A 12191-nucleotide genomic window follows, 5' to 3' on the forward strand; every position below is an offset into this window, starting at 1 on the left:
ATTAGTGATGAGTGAGTGAGTTAGTGAGGGCTTTGCCTTTTATTAGTGTATATATATATGTATATATATATAGATAAACACAATAACAAATCCTCCCTTGTCTCTATAACATATAACAAACAACACGAACAACAACAATGAATTGAATGAATACAGAATGAATGATCGTAAACTTGAGTCCGAGTCTATAACTGTCCTGAATGCGGATGACTGGTTAACAGATATGTGATGTGTTTGTATTTCCCGGAACAAATGGAACAACCTCACCGTGAATCCTCGGCGTATGGTGGATGATGTAATCCAACCCCGGGGTCTCTGGCGATGAGGGAATTGAAGTAAGTCTGGCGGAATGAAACCAAACTGGATCCAAAACGCAATGTGGATAAACAGCAGGTAAACTTGGTTCGTAGTTGTAAAGTGAAATCTCCATCATTCTCCTCCTTTCTCTCTCCTCTCTGGTCCCTCCTGATTGGTTATATAGTGATGGGGCTGGTTGTACTTGCTTAATTGTGAACAGGCGTTTTCCATCTTGGGGCTGCGTCCCCTCTGTATTTACGGGGACAACTTTCACTGACGCACACATGATAAACAGCAAACGGGACGATGGGAACAAAAACGCACTCAGCATAAACATTGACAACACTAATTCTATATAGCCCCGCTACAAGCTACCCAGAATTGTAAGGGGAAATAATTTGATGTGTGTTTTGTGTCTACAACAATCTATGTAAACACATTGTTAAAACAGAAACATTGTTAAAGCTTTGAGTTAAACTCATATTAGTATTTGCTTAATTTAAATATAATTTTCTTTCATAGTCATTAACAATGGTATAGTCTTTTCCCGCTAATTAGCATGAGATAGAACTTTCTTGCTATAACTGAGATACAGTGTGTTAATTGTTTCAGTTGTTGTTTAGAATAGGTCCCAGTACACAGGTACGTAAAAGATCCATTTTCAACTCAGAAATGGGATAGGCAGCTTTCTGACCGTCGTGAAGTGATTTGTAGTAATTTGAAATTAAACAAGATTTAAGCTTTGAACAGAACTTTTCTTAACAAGAAACTTTTTTTTTTCTATTTTAATTTTCTCTTCTTTATGTGAACTTTATTTACTTTGAATTTTAACTAAAAATCATTTCAGTGCGTCAGGCTTTTGTTGAATCCCATTCTTAAGCTAGAACTGCTGAACTTTGGTAATTTTGGAAAAATGCAGCTACAAACGTTTTTCATGTTTTAGCAATAAATGAGAAAATGTAGGCATGAACTGTATACTGTGTGAAGGCTGATGGCCAAATATCAAATAAACACTTTCACAAAAGGTACAAGTGCAATGTGACAGCTTCCGTGGTGTAGCAGTAAGAACTGCTGAGTTATAATCTGGAGGTCATGAGTTTGAAACCAGCTCCAGCACAAATTAAGTGTTTTGAGTAATGAGCTACTCTTATTGTTATTATACAATAAAAACACACATTTGATTTGTGTCTGTAACAGAGACTGTAAATTTAGAGTACTTATAAAAGTTAGCTTATTTTTTTTTTACTTTTATTCTCTTAGTCACAATCACGATACATACTACAGCCCTAGGGATCTGAAGCTTTTAATTTTTATCTGAAACTGGGAATAACTGTAGATGTGAGTGGTGTTTTGAGACAATGGAACTGGAAATTCTCTCAACTGGAGGGATAATAGCGAACACACAAACACTGGTGAATCTGCCTGCTTCCTATCTCATTGTCATTTGAATTTTTTTTATTCAGTTTTATTGAGTGTTCCTGCTCATGCTGAATTGGTACGCACCTTATGGTCCATGATGTGAAAGCTGCACTGACAAAAAAAAAAATATGACAGAGACATATATATATGACATATATGATATTTGGAATAACTTATTTTATGACCTGTATAGTACATTTCGGAAAACATTGTGGCACAGATGCAACATTACTTATATTCATTCTTATATCATCTTGCGGTTGTAATCAGTCACTGCATTTTTTTTTCTGATCTTGGCCAGTCTCCACATTTTGGAGCATGGTGGTGTTTCTTTTGTACTCCAGGACATGCAGTGGAAAGAATAGTACAGGGTGGTCAGTTTCGCGCTATATGCAATCATCAAATTCAAATGTTAACAGTTCCCACACACAAAAGGACCGTCCTTCCATGCATTTATGTCGTTCGTTTTCAAATAATATTGCATTAGTGCGATGATGTTTTCTGATTGGTATTATTCAGGTCATACAATGTTTTCTTCAAAATGTCACATATATTTGTCTCTTTCTTATTTTCTCCAGTGTTGCGTTGACATCTTGCACCAGAAGGCGTGAGCTTATTCAGTGCTTGTGCTCTAACACGCTTGACTTGGCAGCTCTGTGCAAGGCATGTACAGGGTCCACTGAGAAAAGAAGAGTGTTCTTTGTTCACATTGTAGAGGAACTTCATTGTCGCTTCTTACAAGAAAAGGTGATGGAAAAAGAAAAGGAGGATGCAACATCGACAAACTTCTGTTCCAAGACAGCCGCTTCCCCCAGGAAAGCAAACTCAGTCAGTGTCAGGCGCCCCTTCAATGTAATAAGAACCAAAGCATAAAGAGAAGTGTGGACATTGCAACAGGTACACAAGAGTTCACCATCAGACTCCCATATAAGATAAGAATCAATATTTTCTTATCTTTGCTATCTGTTGTTTGAAGGAGGTTAAATGCTTTCAATCATTGGAGCAGCATATTTATTGTAATTGCTTATATTATTTTTATCATCTTTTTTTAAGAACAAACCCTTTTGTATCTGTTTTTGACATCTGCTTAACATCTGATGTTGCTGTGTTAAGCTTTGCTGGATTACAGGGAATTGATCATGAATGGATTAATGGGAAACATTATTTGTTAACAAAATAACAAAGTCCAGATTGTGCCTTTGCTTTTAGACTCTTACGTACATGCACACTTGTGATTTGTAGCAATATTTAAATAAAGTTTAAATGGTTTCTAATAATTTTCTTGGAAGCAATGCACAATGAAAATGGTAAGTGGTTAAATTGCCTGCATATTTCTTTTTTATTTCTACTTATGAGCAACATTTGGTATATCTGTTCAGCTTCATAAATGAATAAATTTTTTTAGCCTGAATAGATTAAATAAACATATTACTTAGGTTTTCAAGTGTGTGTTAAAATGCATACAAATTTTGGATTATTACATGCACATAGATCATTATATTGCATAGTAGTAAGTAGCACTCCCAGGGTAACGTAAAGGAAGCTTTCTGCTCATGCTAAACCCACGCCATTAGAGAGAAGTCTGCTGTTGACTCTCCCTGCTTTGTCACTAAATGACTATGCACAGTATGGTGTAATAAGAGTAATGGCTGTCAGCAGCCGAGACAGAACACACTTTTCAACAAGGACACACAGCAGACAATTAGTCGTAAATGGAAAGCTCTGTCTGGGAGCACTTTGAGTATGACACCGACAGTAATAAGAGTGAGTGTGTGATCAACGACTTGTCTATGTGGTGAGTGGAACTCAAGGTGAAAGAACCCAGTGGGTTTAGAAGAACACACTTAAAATGCTTTCATAATGACGTCTGCAAAGAGGCTGATGACCGTGACATGCTGAGAAAACACAAAACCTGCCAAAGAAGGGAACATGACAGACTATATTGCTGCAGAAAGCGGCAGTCTGGTCACTTCAGTCAATAGAACACAAAAGAGAGAGATTGTGCTGGTACAGCTATTTATTACATCAGGAATGCCTAGCAGGTTGTGTGAATTACCAGACTATTGTGAATTAACTGACATGAACTTTAAAATGGCCAGCACTGCTAAAGTATACAGCCTCCTGCTAGAACAGATGGACAAGATAAAAACACAAGTGGCACACTTTCAAACGTGTTTAAAATGCACAAGAACTCTTTATATAGATGGCGTGGCAAGTCGTGTCTCAGAATTACCAGTTCAAATCGTGTTTGTTCATATGAGCACATATAACTATTTAAAAATAATTCAAATGAAAGCACTTACCTTATGGAAAATGTAGAAGTGCACAAAAGCGCCACCATGACCGTATGTCACTGGTGTATTGAACTCATGTTGCAAATACACAGAGCTCTGTGGCACACGTGACGTGAACAGAGGCCTGCGCCGCTTCATGAGTTTCCCGAGTACAAGCACCGTCATTCGGTAGTTGTCTGCTGCTTTTGGAGAAAATAGCAGGGTGTCTTAATTAGTGTGTCTGTGAAATTGAGTTAGAAGGGACCCCATAGACAGTGAGGCTGTTACAAACTTACTATTGAGTTTGTAGGAGTCAACGTGCTCACAAAATGGGATACTACTGGTTTACACATTGCGGCAGATGGCTGGGAGCCCTTACCTTGGCTTTATACTGGAAGGACCAAGGGAGAGGGCATTATCTCCCCCAGAGCACGAGACGGCAGCCCCCCCTGGGTTGTGGTGGTGCCTCAGATTCTCCCAGGGCTTTATGGGAGTTGGAGTTCGAGACAGGGTTGTATGTGGGCCGCCAATGGGTGCCTCAGGGACTACGGAAGTGCTTCCGAATAACGTTAACAGACCACCGGAAATGCTCCCAGATGCAAGATAAAAGAAGCCAGCTGTCACTGCTCTAGGAGCCAGAGTCGGGAGGGAGAGAACAACACTTACCAGGAGGAGTGGAGGCAGAGAAAGAACATAGAAGAAGGGAGAAGTAAAGGGAAGAGAAAAGACTTGTGCCTGTGCCTGTCTGTGTTGGGGTTGGGAGCTGGTGCACCCCCTGCAGGCCACAACGTGTATGCACAACAGGAAACTAGATGAATTCCTAGAGGACTTGCACAGGAACGTCATGGAGCGCACTGTGAACATGGCCATATATATGGCCATTGATTTTTAGTGGTGCATTATTTTTGGTAAATATAATACTGTATCATTCATTTCATTCTTATTCAAAAGAATTTCCTTCCAGAACTCTGCCTTTGTGTTTTGTTTTTTTTTGCATCATTATTTTATTTTTGGTAGTGCAATATTATATCTAATCACTATTTGTGTTTTTTGCCCTTTATCAATTTTATCTGTCATTGAAAAAGTGTCCTACAGGTTGCATGATGCTGTACTGCTTTTTCTTGAATTCTTTGTAAATAAATGCCACCATTGTTTTTTTATTAATTTTATTACAATCCATACAAAGCAATCAAGTTTTTACAAAAAGAAAAATTAAGTTAATAACAGATCGAACCCCACCCCTGAGAGAGAGAGAGCAAGCCAAACGGCGTTAAATTTAAGGCTTGTAAACATACCTAAATTTAATAAATTCTCTGTGCTTTATGAACTTATTTTAAAATATTACTGATTAGATCCTGCCATGTTTTGAAAAAAGTCTGTACGGATCCTCTAACTGAGTATTTGATTTTTTCCAATTTCAAATAGTATAACACATCGGTTTCCCACTGACTTAAAAGAGGAGAGTTTGGGTTCTTCCAGTTTATCAGAATAAGTCTGCGTGCCAAAAGTGTAGTAAATGCAATCACAATTTGTTTGTCTTTCTCCACTTTAAACCCTTCTGGAAGAACACCAAACACAGCTGTTAATGGGTTAGGAGGGATTGTGAGTCCAAGGCTGTCTGAAAGGTAATTAAAAAGTTTTGTCCAGAATAATGTTAATTTGGTGCAGGCCCAGAACATGTGACCTAGTGAGGCTGGGGCTTGGTTGTAGCGTTTGCAGGTTGGATCATGCCCTGGAAACATTTTGCAGAGTTTTAGTCAAAACAGATGTGCTCGATATATAATTTTAAGTTGTATAATTGTATGCTTTGCGCATATGGAGCTCGAGTGAATTCTCTGCATTGTTACTTTCCACTCCTTTTCTGATATATCAATTGATTGTTTTTGTATACATTTTTGTCTGTGTCTCAATCTTTCACCTTCATGCTGTTTGGTCCCCATATGTACAAGAGGCCCACAGTGTAGCTTGGTGCCCAAACCCCACTATGCAGTGTGGAATATGGCCCGGCCACAGACAGGCGGACACCAATGGTACAAACACCAACACACGTATATTTTCCATATTCTACATACAAGTACACACACAACCCCAAACTCCCCAAAAGTCCAAGCCCTCAAACAATACCTCTTCTTCCTTCAGGCCACCTCCACTCCTCTCCACCAAGAGCTCGTCTCTTGTCCTACCGACACCAGCCAACGAATGGAGGGAGGCGGCCCCTTTTATCCCCACCCGGATGTGCTCCAGGTGCCTCCCGATAATCTTCTGCTGGCACTCCCCAGTGTAGCGGAAGTACTGGCTGCGCACCCGGAAACACTCCTTCTTCTGGTCTTCTTCCCCCCAGCTCTTCCGGGTGTGGCGGAAGTGCTGAGGGCCAGGGCTCCTCAGGCATTCGGGAGCCCCTTAGCGGTGACCACGGGCCCCTATAGGGTTGAGCTTCTACGGTCTGTTCCCGTGGTCCCCAAAGCCACCAGGGCAGACTGGAGGATGCGTAAGTCCTCCTCTGGTCCTCCTGGGCATCCCGGCTGGGTACCACCCCCAGCCACTCGCCACAGCAGGTACATCACAGGTGCCAGGCATAGCTGCATGTTTCAACAATTCTTTTGCTATGTAGGCACAGTATGGATTTCTTAGTTTTCATCAAACATCCTTTCTTAAGCTTCAAATGAAAACTAAACTGAAATGATTTTCATAAAATTAAAGAAGTCACCAAAATTAAAAATTTGAATACAAATTATCAGAAGTTCATATAATTAGACTAAAATTAAATATTATTCTATATTTTCAAAGCCCACTGAAAAAATAATGAAAAGTGAAAATAGTATAGAAAAAAAAACCCACTAATTTAAAAGCGTTTGGAAATAAATGTTTGGAATATTGTTCAGTTTGTCTGGGGATTTAGTTAACTTGTCTGAAAGTTGGAGTTTTTTAATTTTTTACTTAACTGTATGTCATCAAAGAGTTAGTTGTCACAGTTTAGTTTATTAAATAGTTTTGTAACATTCCCAAAAATAACGGTGCTAATTGTTAAGACTACGTTAAATAAATGCTGTTGATCAGTGCTTTGTAATGTCATATAGTGAAAAACATAACCCAAATAAGCTTGTGGTGGTTGAAATATTCCAATTCATGTGATGTAAAAATGGCATCATTTGATTTCCTGTTGTTAACTGTAGGTTGTTGGGGGTTCAATGCCTAATTACAGTTCAATTTTATTTAAATAAAACAGTTCTAAAAGAAGTACCTGATGGAGAGTTAGAACCTAAGCTGAAGTCTCAATGTCTCAGTCTCGGACCATGATGGAGTGCCGGTCTGCAGCTCTGTGGATGAAATGAGGGTCAGAGAAATACTGAAGCTTTATAACATGCAGACAATGCAGATGTGGAATTGCATTTAATGCAGCATAAATTCTAAGTACACACTTGTTCACTCTATGCTGGCAAAAGACAAATTCCTCCTACATTCATTTCTAGACAGGGGCTTTCTGGTTTTTTTTTTTATGATAAACTTACCTGAAGTACCAGGAGAAGTGAACTGGAGTGCCAGAGGTTCGCTCTTCTCCTTTTTTTTTTTTTTCCCAGCCTGTCAGTAACACAGATGACACATGCATATGTAATGTATATGTAGCTGTGCTGTCATCATTCATGGCTTTTTTTTTTTTTTTTAAATATATATATATTTATTTTTCTTTTAAATAGGTTTGTTATAGTCACAGACAGGACCGGGGGAAAACAAAAACAAAAGAAAATGGAAGAAAGTGTGGAAAGAGTTAGATGGTGGACAATGGAAGAAAAGATAAAAAGGAGGATAGAGAGAGGGGGGGGGAGACAAAACAAAACACCGACAATCTGCTTCAATACCTGTTGAGAGGAGAAAAAAAAAAAAACAGCAGGCAAAAACACAGCAACCAACATCTGTATCAATCACAGTGATTAATAAATATTAAATGCTATTGAACAGCACAGTACTAATACAGTACTAATATTACAAAATAGGATTAGAGGGAGCCACTAGGCAAGACAGTGTGTGTCTGTGATTACCTGATTATACACACGTGTTCACCTGTGTGCACACCCGTATATGTGAGCGCACTTGTATTCATAAGGTTCTTCCATGTAAATGTATAATAGTGTGTGTGGGGAACAGCAGCCCCGCTCCCCAGGACCCGAAGCAGATATGTAGAAGACCCGTGCCCCAGACATCCAGAGAAACCCCCGGACACAGGAGTCATAGGTGGATCCACGCAGGGATGACTGCAGCCCCCACTCAGAAAGAGCAGAGGAGAGCCCCGGAGGAAGGTCATCCAGCAGCCACTGTGCCAAAGCCCTGGGGGGCAATGGTGGCGAGCCCGCGGGCCCCGTCGGCAGTCGGCCGCGCCGGGGAGGACCGGGCCCCATGCCCCGGGATCCAAGAGCCCCCCGCCCACCAGCAGGGGCCTGACACAGCTGTGAGATCCAGGTCCCGCCAAGCAATCGCCGGGAGTGAGCCAGCACCCACCCGAGTATCCAGCCCAGGACATCGAGAACCGCCAACACAACAGCGGCTGGGGGGATCATTCACCGGCAGGGAGTGGGAGAGTAAGGCCCCCTCCCCTGAGGGAGCTTGCGAAGTTTTGAGTGAGGTGGAGTCTAAGATCTGACCTGACACAAAGACATAGACATACAGGCACACGTATACACAAGCATACGTTCCCACCTTCATGTGCACTTATACAATCTCTCACACACTCATCCAACATGGAGACATACAAAAATGAACACTGTACACACACTCCCACTCCCCATGTATACTTTACCTCTGGGTTGTAGACCAGGAGGACCGCCCCAGCTCCCGCAGTAGTCCGGAGGCCCACCAGCCCAGAACCTGACTCGACGGCCAGCTCCTCCTCTCAGCCCCCAGCCGGCGAACAAAAGAGCGGGGCCCCGCCTCTCCCGCTCTAATATGATGTTGGTGAGTGTTGTTCTGAAGTGCTTTTAAAACAGGAGGAGGATATGGCTCTGAACACCTCTCCTCCCGAGAACCCTCACTGTCTATGTGTGATTTAAAATTGAGAAGTAGACACTGGCGCCAGAGGTAAGGATGAATGAACAGACCGCCCTCTTGACACCATTCAGTGTGTCCACCCCCAAGGCCCTATATGTATGTGTCATGAAAGGGTAGGTAATGGGAATGTCTAAGTTGTGAATTAAAATAGAGATACAGGTGGTCACTAGGGGACAAAGGAGGAATACCTCCTTTGCACCCCAGCAACTCACCTGCACCTCCAGGCCCTACATGAGTGTTGGTGTAATGGAGCAGGAGAAGGGGAGCATTAAGGGATGGGAAGGAAAGGAAGAATGGGGGGGAATGCCACCCCCACCCCGGTGCCAGCTCCCCTGCTGACCCCCATAGGCACCCCCGCTCCCCAGAAACCACGCCAGCGGTACCACCAGGCGACCCGGAGAACGGCGCAGCCCTCCGGCCCCCACCACCATGCAAAAACTATGCCCATCCCAACATTCAGTCAACTCCCAAACTACATATGAAAATAGAAACCCAGGCCGAGTCCATCCTCCACCTCTGTTGACTCCCCCCACCTGCAGAGTGGGCACCTCATGAGCAGGGACCACCTGCAGACAGATGGCAACAACTTCCCCGCCAGCTAACGAGGCCCCCAGTTCCGCCGATGCGCTGAGAGCCCCCGCGCCAGGGCCGGGCCCAAGTATATTCATTGACCCACAACCCCGGCGACACACCCCACAGGACCCAAGCCCCCCAGACCCAGCCAGAACCCCAGCCCAGAGGCAGAGCAGCCCCAGAACCCCAGGCCCGCCCAGAGCCTCCCGGGCGCGGCACGGCTACCAGGCTGGCAGCCCACGTCCACCGGCACAGGCTCCGCCAGTAGCGAAGAGATTGTTTTTATTTGTCCAGTTCATGAGAACAGTCTTCTTAGCAATGCATAAGGCGATATAAGCCATATGGATTGTATTAATCTCCGTGGTGACACAGTCTAGGTCGCCCAACAAGCAGACTGAAGGAGAGGTTGGAATGGTGCATTTCAGACACTTTGATAAGTCTTCACAAATCCTGCTCCAGAACCTCTGAACAGGTGGACAGAACCAAAGAGCGTGGATGTAGATGTCAGGTGTGTCGCCTTGACAGTGAAAGCAGTTGTTAGAAGACGTATAACCCATCCTGAACATCCGTTGACCTGTATAGTGCACTCTATGTAGGATTTTGTATTGTATTAATTGTAAACTGGGATTTCTAATCAGTTTAAAGACTTTTAAACTTATCCGAGACCAGAAATTATGGTCCCAGCTGATTGATAAATCTGCCTCCCATTTCAATAGGAAGGGATACCGATTCATCTATTTTGGAGAGTGTCCTGTATATTTTAGACAGTAATTTAGGGGGTTTGAAATTTAATAGTTCTGCCACACCTGATGGTATTTGCAATTCGATTTGATTAAACTTATATTTCCTTTTTACTATAGATTGTACTTGTTGATATTCTAAAAATCTATTCTTGTTAATCCCATATTGTTTTACTAATCTGTCAAACGAAATAAAGTCTGTTCCTTCGAATATATGTTCTAAGTACTTAATACCTTTACAACTCCAATCTGGGAAGTTTATCATATTATTGTTTTGTAGTAGGTCAGGGTTGTTCCAGATGGGGGTGCGTTTGCATGGGATTAATGAAGACTTAGTCAATTTTAGAAACTCCCACCAAGCCATCAGAGAGGAGCTGATGCTGATGCTTTTGAAACATATGTGTCGTTTAATGTTTATGCTAAAGAATGGCAGATCAGAGATCTCTATCTTATTGCATAGTGCCTTTTCTATATCTAGCCAAGGTTCATCTAAGAGGGTATGTTTAAACCACCCTAAGATGTGCTGAAGCCTGTTGGCTAAGAAAGAGTGGTTAAAGTTAGGCAAATCTAGTCCTCCTTTATCTTTAGTCTTATGTAGCGTTTTTAAGCTAATACAAGGGGGTTTATCTTTCCAAAGGAATTTAGAGATCGAGGAGTCCAGAGATCTAAACCAGTCCGGTGTTGGTTTGCTTGGGATCATTGCAAATACATAATTAATTCTTGGTAAAATCATCATTTTTATTGAGGCTACTCTTCCCATGAGTGATATGGGTAGAGACTTCCATCTAGCCAAATCATCTTCCACCTTCTTTAAGAGTGGGATGTGGTTTAATTTAGTTAAATCCGCTAGCCTAGGTGAAATATTAATACCTAAATATTTAATATTTCCAGATTGAAGTGCAGTGGAAGAAGAGTTCTGGAAGGAGCAGTTAATCGGAAGAACTGTAGATTTTAACCAGTTTATCGAATAATCTGAGACATTTGAGAAAGTATTTATTAATGTGATTACCTCAGAGAGCGTGGTTTGTGAATGTTGGAGAAAAAGTAACACATCATCTGCGTAAAGACTGATTTTATGTTCTATATTTTTACATTTAATGCCTTTAATCATTGCCGCCTGTCTAATCGCTGCTGCTAGTGGTTCAATAAAAATTGCAAACAATGAGGGAGAGAGAGGGCATCCCTGCCTGGTGCCCCTCTTGAGACAGAAGCTGGAAGATGATTGGTCATTTGTCCTGACGCATGCTGTTGGAGCATTATATATTATTTTTAACCAATTTAAGAAAGAGTTTCCAAAACCAAATTTTTGTAAAGTTGCAAATAGAAAATTCCAGTTAACTCTATCAAATGCTTTTTCTGCATCTAGAGATAATATTGTAATTTGAAGGTTTTTATTATACGAATAGTCGATCAAATTAAGTAATCTACATGTATTTGTTGAGAAGTGCCTCCCTTTTATAAAACCAGTTTGATCAGGATGAATTATGTGAGGCATTATCTTCTCTATTCTTTTTGACAGAGCTTTGCAGATTATTTTAAGGTCAACGTTAATAAGGGATATTGGTCGATAGCTGGTAGGTAATAGTGGGTCTTTGCCTGGTTTTAGCAAGAGATTAATGCTGGCAGAATTCATATTTGGTGGTAGAATGCCATCCCTCTTGGCTTCTTGCAGCATCCTGTAGAATATTGGTGCCAGAATTGTCCAGAATTCTTTATAGAATTCTGCTGGAAAACCATCTGGACCTGGAGCCTTTGTATTGGGCATAATATTCAGGGCTTCCTGGAGTTCATCTAAGGTCAGAGGAGAATCCAATGCCATTGCTTGTAAAGAGTTGTATTATCAAGAAAC

At 41.6% G+C, this 12191-nt stretch overlaps 1 long non-coding RNA gene across 1 annotated transcript in view; it reads right to left on the minus strand.

Moving 5' to 3' along the window:
* The window catches only part of LOC120526814, a 56422-nt gene extending 49017 nt beyond the window's left edge, over positions 1-7405 (minus strand). The window contains exon 1 of the long non-coding RNA XR_005633170.1: positions 7231-7405. This is a non-coding gene — a long non-coding RNA (uncharacterized LOC120526814). The remainder of the gene's footprint in view (positions 1-7230) is intronic.
* Between the last annotated feature and the right edge of the window lie 4786 nt (positions 7406-12191).

Source organism: Polypterus senegalus, chromosome 3 (assembly GCF_016835505.1).
Source record: "Polypterus senegalus isolate Bchr_013 chromosome 3, ASM1683550v1, whole genome shotgun sequence".
In the NCBI taxonomy this organism is placed as follows: Eukaryota; Metazoa; Chordata; class Cladistia; order Polypteriformes; family Polypteridae; genus Polypterus; species Polypterus senegalus.